The sequence below is a fragment of the Dreissena polymorpha genome, chromosome 6, assembly GCF_020536995.1.
Source record: "Dreissena polymorpha isolate Duluth1 chromosome 6, UMN_Dpol_1.0, whole genome shotgun sequence".
In the NCBI taxonomy this organism is placed as follows: domain Eukaryota; kingdom Metazoa; phylum Mollusca; class Bivalvia; order Myida; family Dreissenidae; genus Dreissena; species Dreissena polymorpha.
The window spans coordinates 12987358-12999326 of NC_068360.1; the positions used below are offsets into that span (position 1 = coordinate 12987358).

Sequence of the window (11969 nt, forward strand, 5' to 3'; positions counted from 1 at the left end):
ACTCTAAGTGTGACCTTGACCTTGGAGATATAGATGTAATTCTTTCGCATGACACACCGTCCAATGATGGCAAACAAATGTGCCAAATGGTTTTAGTCTCACAATAAATGACAAAGTTATGGCACAGACAAGCTCAAGACCTTTGAACTCCAAGTGTGACCTTGGAGATATCGACATACTTTTTTCGCAGGACACTCTCCATAATGGTGAACAAATGTACCAAGTCATTTTAAAATCTAACAATAAATGACATAGTTATGGTCCGGACAAATTTGTGTACAACGCATTAAGTGACCTCGTGACCTAGTTTTTGACCTGGCATGACTCATATTCAAACTTGACCTAGACATCATCTACAATGAAGATACAACTTCTGACCAAGTTTGGTGCAGATCGGATGAAATTTTGGTGACAGACCGACAGACTGACAAAGTGACTCTTATATAGCCCCCATTACCAATGGTAATGAGGGTATAATAATTATTTAAAAGATCATCATCTGAACAATATTTTTGAAGAGACATGAAGGCTGGAATGATGAGACAATATGTGCATGTCCAGTCTAAGCCACATATAACATTTTCAAATTTGGATCATTAGTGTTTGAGATCTCATGCAGAAACAAATGATATTCAAATGTTAATAACTCCCTAAAAAATAACTGATACGGAATGACCTGATGTTATGTGCATGTCCAGCCTATAAGATTACCAAATTCAAAATGTTGTCAACTTTAGATCACTAGTAGTTCATAAAATCTCAAACAGAAACATAAAACTTCACTAAAACACGTTTTATAATTAATGCAAGGGTAATACTTCCTGAAAAAATTATTGCGGCTGAACAACTTGACAATGTGTGCATCACCATCCTAGGCTATAGGGATGGTGCACATAAAGTTTCATCAAAGTTTGATAAATAGCCCTTGAGATCTTGTGTGCAAAATGAATTATTATTCAATGGGCATTAGTATTATTTGGGTAAATAGGCATGCATACAAGTAAGAGAAAATGATGTTACGAAGTTATGTAAGGAAGCAATAAGTATTGCTTCATGCATTCGCTGATTTTGTTTTTTATCAATATAGGAACAACTGTATGTCAATTAGTATAAAACATGTTCATTTGCATGCTGATGAAAATAAATGCTTTTCTAAAAAGTGTAAATACAGAATTAAATTTAATTAACCACATATTCCTATTAATGTGTACAAGTTTATTTGGGTGCAAATCAAAGATTCATTCAACAAAATATCAAATGCAATTAATTTTACTTTGTGGTCAAAGTACAACTGTTCTCTCTTTCTGTTAAACAAAATATACACCAGTAAAATTGTGTGGGAAAATATCTTCTAGTAAGTAATAATAAACAACATGCCTCCCTTATGTAAAATATTAAATCAAATTGTAATTTTGTATTGTGAGATGGCCATTTTTAGCAATTTTAAGCCCAAAAAGTCAGATTTTCACAGTTAAAAATGTCTGTTTCTGTCAAGTATTGTGGCCTTGCTAGATTTGTGAAATAAATCAATATAACCAAATAAATCAATATATAGCACATATTCATTTAATGAAGAAAAACCTACAAGTAAAAATAAATGGAATGAAATATTTAATAATATTGATTGGAAGTTTGCACATAACTTTGTTTTTGAAAACTCCAGAGATACATATATACAATGGCGTCAAACTAGAATTGTACACAGAATCTTGGGTACGAAATCTCTGTTATATAAAATGAAAATTTTTAACAACAATCTATGTTCTTTTTGTTAACAAACATGAGGAAAAGTTAACTCATCTTTTCTGAGAATGTGAACACATTCAACCTATTATCAACTATATAAAACATTCAATGATTATAAACAACATCAATTTGCCCAACATTTCTTGCCAAGATGTGCTTCTTGGAATTTGTTCTGAAAAAATGACCCCCATCAATATTTCATTTCTTGAAATAACAAGGGCTGTTTGTAAAACATGCATGCCCCCCATATGGGCTGTCCGTTGTAGTGGCAGCCATTGTGTGAATACAATTTTTGTCACTGTGACCTTGACCTTTGACCTAGTGACCTGAAAATCAATAGGGGTCACCTGCGGGTCACGATCAATGTACCTATGAAGTGTCATGATCCTAGACAAAAGCGTTCTTGAGTTATCATCCAAAAATCATTTTACTATTTAGGGTCACTGTGACCTTGACCTTTGACCTTGTGACCTCAAAATCAATAGGGGTCATCTGCAAGTCATGATCAATCTACCTATGAAGTTTCATGATCCTAGGCGTATGCGTTCTTGAGTTATCATCTGAAAACCATTTTACTATTTGGGGTCACCGTGACCTTGACCTTTGACCTAGTGACCTCAAAATCAATCGGGGTCATCTGCAAGTCATGATCAATCTACCCATGAAGTTTCATGATCCTAGGCCTATGCGTTCTTGAGTTATCATCCGGAAACCATTTTACTATTTCGGGTCACCGTGACCTTGACCTTTGACCTAGTGACCTCAAAATCAATAGGGGTCATCTGCAAGTCATGATCAATCTACCCATGAAGTTTCATAATCCTAGGCGTATGCGTTCTTGAGTTATCATTCAAAAACCATTTTACTATTTCTGGTCACCGTGACCTTGACCTTTGACCTAGTGACCTCAAAATCAATAGGGGTCATCTGCGAGTCATGATCAATGTACCTATGAAGTTTCATGATCCTAGGCCCAAGCGTTCTTGAGTTATCGTCTGACAACCACCTGGTGGACGGACCGACCGACAGACCGACAGCCAGACCGACATGAGCAAAGCAATATACCCCCTCTTCTTCGAAGGGGTCATAAAAAGGTATGTTTTTATTTGTAAAAAACAGAGTAAAATCCCAACAGTACCAGGGCTAAAAAGGAGTTTTCAACTAGCATGGGAAATTCAAAAGCACACCATTTACCAAGGCTCGGAATTTCCAAATTGGTCAGTTGTAAGATTATTAATACAAAGAAACCCATAACTTAAAATGTTCTTGCTTTAGATTGATGTGCACTGAAATGAATATTTCAACTATACACTGTGGTGTTGTTTTCACTTTTTTTTTCCAATCTACACTTTCTTTACCATTTACAAAAGAAAACAATGATATGTGTAGTACAAGATTTGTGAAATGTTCATGTCTAAATTGTGAAATGGCAGTCCACTGCCTTTCTCTAAGCAGAGGACAAAAATATTTCTAAACTTTTCACTTTTCATTTTAAAATTTTCACTCGTCCTGCAAACACAATATCCTTCAAATATGTGTGAAATAAAGATTGCAAAGGGCTGATATGACTAATAAAGTTTCTGATATCACTGCTAAAATGCTGCTTTCTCAGTTATTCATGCCAGCTGATCACAAAAGAAATGTTAAGCAGTGAAATAAGTTAACATTATTTATGAGGAACACAAAATAAATAAATAAAGACAATTTTGTGTTTTCCTTTTTTCTAATGAGTAAACAAATAAACCTGAAATGGAAATCTCAACACAGAAGTTTTTGTGTATACTACGACTTGTAACTATAATTGCAAACAGAAGCTATGTAAAGGTATCATCTACTATCAAGCTGGACTCTACAGACACTCTATGTCGCAAGGCAGAACAGATTTCAACAAACGAATCACAAGTAAACTATAGCTTTCTAATTAACGTAGCTCCAAATAATAACAACTGTGGAGTAGACTATTACACGGTGTGGCACTATGACCATCAGCCAACATTCCTTAAACCTTGGAATTTGATTATCTCCCAGGACTCTTTCTGTGACTTCTACAGTGCTATGTATTACGCCATTAAACACTCGAGAAACTGTCCCATATCACAACCTATAAAGCTCCATAGAAGAAGACACCTTAACCTGCTACTTTTCATGTGCGGTGACGTGGCACTTAATCCTGGTCCGATACGATTTCCCTGTGGTCAGTGCTATAAACCTGTAGCCAAAAACCATAGGGCTATCTTTTGTGAAACCTGTCTACAGTGGGTACACATTAAATGTGAAGGCATCTCACCCAATGATTACATCAAGATGGGTAAAAATGACACCCCTTGGACTTGCAACGCCTGTACTCGCTTCCATTTCGCAGACTCCTTCTTTGATCTATCTGCAAGCTCAGATCCTTCCTCTTCACAAGAAACATCAGTGACAAATGACAATATATTTGACTCTCTATATGTATTACGACAAAAACATCCTACTGACTTCATCATTCTGTGCAAGCTTAAATATAAATAGTCTAAGACACAAATTTATTTACATCAAAGAATTACTTACAGATAACATTGTTGACCTTCTGTTTATTTTAGAAACAACAAGGGCTGTTTGTAAAACATGCATGCCCCCCATATGGGCTGTCCGTTGTAGTGGCAGCCATTGTGTGATACGTTTTTTGACACTGTGACCTTGACCTTTGACCTAGTGACCTGAAAATCAATAGGGGTCATCTGTGAGTCAAGATCAATGTACCTGTGAAGTTTCATGATCCTAGGCATAAGCGTTCTTGAGTTATCATCCGAAAACCATTTTACTATTTCGGGTCACCCTGACCTTGACCTTTGACCTAGTGACCTCAAAATCAATAGGGGTCATCTGCGAGTCATGATCAATCTACCCATGAAGTTTCATGATCCTAGGCGTATGCATTGTTGAGTTATCATCCGGAAACCATTTTACTATTTCGGGTCACCGCAACCTTGACCTTTGACCTAGTGACCTCAAAATCAATAGGGGTCATCTGCGAGTCATGATCAATCTACCCATGAAGTTTCATGATCCTAGGCGTATGCGTTCTTGAGTTATCATTCAAAAACTATTTTCCTATTTCGGGTCACCGTGACCTTGACCTTTGACCTAGTGACCTCAAAATCAATAGGGGTCATCTGCGAGTCATGATCAATGTACCTATGAAGTTTCATGATCCTAGGCCCAAGCGTTCTTGAGTTATCCTCTGACAACCACCTGGTGGACGGACCGACCGACAGACCGACAGCCAGACCGACATGAGCAAAGCAATATACCCCCTCTTCTTCGAAGGGGGGCATAAAAATAGATGACTCTTTTCCTGATGCAGAATTTGAAGTTGATAGTTACCACATATGGCGAGCTGATAGAAACCAACATGGAGGAGGTATAGCTGCATATATACGGTTTGACATTGCATGTGACAGAAAGACAAATCTAGAATTTAATAACATCGAATCGATCTCTATAGAGGTTACACTTGGTAAATTCAAATGGATAGTTTTTGGCTGCTACAAACCACCAGTATTGGACAATGAAACCTTTCAAAAAGATTGTACTTTGATCTTAGATAAATGCATGAAAAAATATGACCATTTGTTACTGACTGGAGATTTAAATTATGATATAATGAGTAACAGTAAAAGTCAACCATTACTTGATGTATGCGATATCTTTAGCCTAGAAAATGTAATTACAGATCATACTTGTTTTTAGAAATATGCAGACCCAAGTCTGGTAGATGTCATTCTAACAAATAAACCAGAACTTTTAGGAAAAACTTGTAACTTTAATTGTGGCTTAAGTGATGTTCACAATCTTATTGGTGTGCAGCTAAAACATAGCATACCCACTAAGAGACGAGAATATCGAAATTACAGAAGTTTAAAAAATTTTGATATCATTTCTTTTCAAACTGAGTTAGAAACACAATTATCACGTGTCGACTTTAACGAACCAGATGTAAATAAACTTTATAATACTTTTGAGGAACACTTTTTAAATGTAGCTGATAAACATGCACCAATTAAAATGAAAAAAGTCCAAAAGAAACCAGTGCCATATATGAATAAACAATTAAAAAGTGCAATTTATAAAAAAAGAATGCTCCATAACAAATATTTAAATAACAAGAATACAAAAAATTGGGAAAATTACAGACAACAAAGAAATCTTGTAACCAAAATACAACGTAAATCTTTAAATAATTACTTCATTGAAAGGTGTACAGGGGGATGCAAATCTCAGGATTTCTGGAAAACTGTCAAACCTTTTTTAACCAACAAAGGCAGTAATATCAATAAAGACACTATTCTAAACGAAAATGACAAGCTTATTACTAATCAAGAACAAGTAGGGGAAATATTTAATAACTTTTTTGTAAACGTGGCACAAAACATAGGAAATGAATCCATAACAGTTGATGAAAATCACCCTAACATATCTATGATATCCTTTAATATCAAACCTAATCAATGTTTTACCTTCAACCCTGTCAGTGAAGATTTTGTAGGAAAGCAAATTGGAAAACTAAACACTAAAAAGGCAGTAGGCATTGATGGTATATCAAATAAATTGCTGAAGGCAGCTCAACCTGTTCTGACAGGTCCTTTAACCGTTATTATAAACTCTAGTATTAGTTATTCAACATTCCCTGATAAACTTAAAATAGCTCAAGTAAAACCATTACATAAAAAAAATAGTAATTTAGAAAAAGCAAATTACAGACCAGTTAGTATTTTACCCACACTGTCCAAAATCTTCGAACGATCAATAAATGAACAATTAACAACATATTTTAACAATCATTTTAACCCTTTTTTTATCTGCTTTTAGGAAAGGCTATGGTTGCCAAACTGCAAGTTTTAAAAATAATAGATTGGAAAAAATCCTTGGATGAAAATTAATTTGTTGCTGCAATTTTAATGGACCTATCTAAAGGCTGACGACAACACCCTTTCATACTCAGGACAGAATTTAACAGACGTTGTTAGTACTCTTGAAGAAGATAGCAAAACATTAATAGCTTGGTTTTCAAACAATAAAATGCAAGCCAACCCAGATAAATTTCAAGGCATTGCCATTGGAAAAAAATCTAGAGAACATATTACATCCTTCAATCTTGGAAATAATCTTACTATTAAATGTGATGAAGAAGTAAAATTATTAGGTGTCACAATTGATTTTCAAATTAAATTTAATAGCCATATATCTAACATATGTAAAAAAGCCTCAAGGCAATTAAATGTTTTGAAAAGAATTGGAAAACACCTTTGTAAATTAGGTAAACTTACCATCTATCATTCTTTTATCCTATCTAGTTTTAACTATTGTCCTGTAGTATGGCATTACTGTGGAGAAGTAAATACAAAGAAAATGGAAAAAATTCAAGAGAGAGCATTAAGATTTATCTATGACGATTATGTTTCAACCTATGACGATTTATTGAATAAGTCAAAATTGCCTTCATTAAAAATTAGGAGACTAAGATCAATTATTTTGGAAACATTTAAAATAGTCAATAATCAAACTCCAATTTATCTTAATGACCTTGTAAATCTTCAATCTAATTCCTATTCTTTTAGATACACCAGAACTGCTGAAATCCCCCAAGTAAGAACATCAAGTTACGGCATCAACTCTTTCCGTTTCGGGGCTGCCAAACTGTGGAACTCTCTCCCCCAACATTTCAGGGACCAATTACATTTCAACCAGTTCTCCAGTTTGGTTAGCTCATGGGACAGTGAAAGCTGCTGCTGCTCCTATTGCATGTATCAAACATAGTTGCTAAATTTTGCTTTTTTGTTGTTGCTTGCATGCTCTTTGTTTTACTGTGATATATGCTTGTTCATGCAACGAAACTGATTTTTAATATTTTAGTTGCTTAAAAAAAACTTTTTATTTGGCTTTTTGTTGCTAGCTCGTTTAAGGTGCTACATTTTTTAGATTTTGTTGCTTGCTTGCTTTTGTGTTGCATGCACACTGTGATATACGCTTTTCTTTTTACTCATGCAACGAACCTGATTTTTATATAAATATGTAAGTTAAATCATTATAAGTAAAATATACTTCCATTAAATATGTAAGTGCTTAAATTTTGGCTTTTTGTTGCTTGCTTGTTTAAGTTGCTAAAATTTTGGCTGCTTGTTGCTTGCATGTTTCTTATGTTTCATGCACACTGTGATATATGCTTTTTTATATATAAGCTTAATCATTAATAAGTAAATATACTTTCATCATAACTATTGTAAATCCTTTAAGGAAATAATTATGTTTTAATTACAAGCTTACTTTTTTTTATGTGTTTATATCTTTTATATAGCTGCTAAGTTATTATATAGTTGCTAAGTTATTTTATAGTTGCTAAGTTATTATCATGTGCTTTGTTAGTAAACTAAATATGCCTTTGATATTATAACAAGAAATATGAAAATTTATCTATCTATTTATGCCTTGTACATAACCATATTACTATTTGTATGTGTCTGTCAATAGCTATGCATAGCTAATGTTATACTGTTATTTATTGTTAACCGACTTGAAATAAAAGTTTGTATCTTGTATCTGTATCTGTATCTAATGCTCGTGTGCTTTCCGTTTCGGACGTTTGAACATCGCTCCCCGCACGCTTGTATGTCAGTCATTTTTTAGAAGAAATTCAGACTGGTTTAAAACCGTACTTCGCGGTTAAATAATTCTTTAAAAATCAATACTTTCAGTGAATGCAGTCGGATGGTTCCCTGTCAACATGGACACGCAATGTTTACACCAAAATCAAAGACCTATAGATAACACAGATTGGAAACTTCGCGCCTTATCGGGCTATCTCTCTGCGGGGTCACGTGGTCCAGAAACCGATAAGTACACTGAGGATCAGCAGACGATTTATTCCATGAATCAATCAGAGTAGTCCGGAGATAGCCGGTGTATCATGATTGCGATAAGATAGCGACGCGTCAGTAGCAACGGCTACGATTATCGAGCAAAGTTATGCAAAATGTTACTGCTCTATGAAAGGCGGTTGTAACTTGGTCAATAATGATCCGATTTTTATAAAATAAAGTTTCATAGAAACATGAGTAATTATGTTTTTTTTTATAAAATCTCGATTTTATTCACCTACAATAAGAATTTATAATGCCGCGATCGTTGAAGAAATAGCGCTAAGAACTTCCAAATCGCGGCGAGAATGCTGTTGAATAGTTTATTTGAAAGGCTATTGCTGATAAAATATTCTTGTATAATTTGGTATTTCAAACAGTTAAAAACTTATAAAATATTATTATTTCAAAACGGATAGATATATGTGGACATATAGATCTAGGTCTCTGATTAAAACAACATTACAGTATAATAAATGCTATGATCGTTCAATCCAAAAACGGTTTCAGTTAGACTTATTTCAATATTGATTGTGTAGATTTTTTCAATTGTTTAATTCTCTTTTTATTTAGATCTTATTTATGAGTTATAGGTTATTAAAGTTTTCTTTGTAATCCAGTTTTTTTTCTTTTGGTAATTAAATTAAGCTTTCAGTATCATGGGCTAGGTTTTCGCGAAAAGAAAAAACAACAACATTTCACGCGCGTGTTAATCGTCGGATCAATTAGCGAACTGAAGAAGATGCTTTGTGTGTTTTTTCTTTATTCTTGAGAATTAATTAAAAGAAGGGATCCTAACTTCAATTATCAGTTTGCGTTGTTGATTGACTTTAATTGTGTGATCAGTGGCCGCGGCCGGCCAATTATAGTCATCTCACAGCTTTTGTTTGTGTTTTAATAGTAATCTCACAGCTATCTGTTAAAATATGTTTGTATATTAACTTGCATGTGTAACATTGACAGGAAAACTGGTAATACTAATAAAAGATATTAAATGAGAATTTAAACCCATACATTGTACTTTCATCTTGTTTTTTATTCATACCAAGAAAAACATATTACCCAGAATAAAAATCTTATTTCTTCGATTTGAGGTGAATAATGACGAAGTTTTTCACAACGAACCAAAGCACCTTTGACGACATGTGTGTATAATAGGGTAAAAGAGCTTAAAATTGTACCATCTTTGTACAAGGCAAAAATCCTTTAAAATGAACATTTTCCTCCAGTTTAGTTTATTCATACCTAGATTAACATATCACCAAGCATAAAAATCTGACTTAATCTATTTGGGATGAAAAATGAAAAAGTTTATCAAAAAGAACAAAAACACGTTTGACAGCAATCTTGTACAACAGAAGAAAAGAGCTTAAAATTGTACCAACATTGTATAAGGCCAAATACTTTAAATTGATTATTTTCTTCTGGTTTGTTTAAATCTATACTTAGATTAGTTTAGTTTAAACCTATTTATTTTAGCCCGATTGCATCGAAAGCCTTAGGCTTATATAAACGCTCTCGAGTCCGTTTCCTGGGCCTAGAACCAGTACTTGGTGTCTTTGGGGGAGATCTAAAGAACGCTCCCATGGGGGGGATCGAACCCGTGACCTCCCGGTCGCTAGGCGGACACCATATCCATTACTCCACAGCGACCTTAGATTAACTTATACTTAGATTAACATCTTGCCTAGCATAAAAATCTTACTTCAACGATATGGGATGAGAAATAGAAAAGTTTGTCAAAAAGAAACAAACCGCTTTGGCGACAGGTGTGAAAAATGATTGAATGGAATAACAGTATAAAATAGTACAAATTGTACAAAGGCAAAATCCTTTAAAATACCTCATTTTCGTCTACTTTTTATAAATCATACATAGATTAACATCTCACCTAGCATAAAAATCTTACGTTATCAATATGTGATGCTTAATGAAGATGTTTAAAAAAAAATGCTTCGGGCCTTTCAATTTTTAAAAAATTATCGAAAATGAACGAATCCAGTGTTCTCTTTCAAATTCCGATAAATTAATAATTAATTAGAATAATAACTACCAAAACCTAAAGAATTATCAACACAGAAAATAAATACTTACATTTATTAACACAAAAAATATTCAATATGTCTTTTTTCGGCGACCGACTTTGCTCACTACGCGAAGTTCGTTACGTTGCGCTTTCAGACATTCATTGCTCTGCAAACTGACAACCGAGCGCTAAAAACGCTAATTAACACATTAAGATTGTTAATAACAATATCAATATAATATAAACTACCAGATCATGCTCAGAATACCCTACGACAACAAATATTAACGACTAATTATGAAGAATAATTGATTGCTTTATAACAAAATGGCCGACAGTAGCTGGAACAGGGAAGAATCTACAGGTACACCGGCATCTCCAAAATCAATGTCACGTGACCCGCGCCCGCCATTAGATATTACCGCATATCACTATCGCGAAGAGGAGAGTTTCCAATCTGTGTTATCTATAGGTCTTTGCCAAAATTTACTCGGGACAGAGTCTCGCATAACAATGTGCACCTGCTGTATGAAATTTACAATTACAATTTCCAGTTCATTCGCGTTCTACTTTCGGAATAGATATGCTTAAAGAAAATGATTTTATTTAATGAACATGAGTCTTACTGGTCAGAAAATGCATATTTTAACATCAGCTTATTTTCACTCGTCCTTTTGGACGAGAGCTTCAGGAAAATTCACTCGTCCTTTTAAGATTTCATTTGTCAATACGAGCGGACGAGTGGTATTTTTGTCCCCTGCTCAGAAGAAAAAAAACGTTCTGTAAATACATAACTATTCTTACTGTGTGAGAAATTATTTGATGGCATTTCATTTAGAAATAGTATCAACTTTGTCAAAGTGTAGCAAGTGTAAATGTTTTTTTTTGAAGTCTCAAATAATCTCAAACAAACCCAATCTGAACAGTCTACAATGATAAATATGTCTGACTGAAGGGAATCCAAATACTAAGTTTGGAAGAGCACTCGTGAATATACAGATTTATTGTGAGATTTTGGTATTTGCACTTTTGTGTTCACACTTAATAAGCGAAGTTATTCTGAACGCAAATTATTTCAGCTTGGCAAAGAACCATCTATTTTAAAATTGCCCACAAAATAATTCTTACTCATACCTCTTTATGTTCTTTTCACATTTACAATATTCCTGTCAATGATACGTTATAATTTGGACCGTAATTAAAATTTAAAGGCCAGGGCTGTGTTTTTTAAAATTCTTCATTTCGTTTTGTCGGCCATTTTGAAGCTGTCACCATAACAAAACAATCAGTGTATGAACGCG

At 34.1% G+C, this 11969-nt stretch overlaps 1 protein-coding gene across 3 annotated transcripts in view; it reads right to left on the bottom strand.

Moving 5' to 3' along the window:
• LOC127834583 (leucine-rich repeat-containing protein 63-like) overlaps window positions 1-11969 on the bottom strand; it is a 28703-nt gene that overhangs the window by 16605 nt on the left and 129 nt on the right. For 2 of the 3 annotated variants that reach the window (XM_052360580.1, XM_052360578.1), the window contains exon 1: window positions 11803-11960. The exons of the other annotated variant lie outside the window; for it this stretch is intronic. The gene's annotated coding sequence lies outside the window, so the exon portion shown is untranslated. Of the gene's footprint in view, window positions 1-11802; window positions 11961-11969 lie in introns of those variants that run through there. 3 annotated transcript variants of the gene reach the window in all.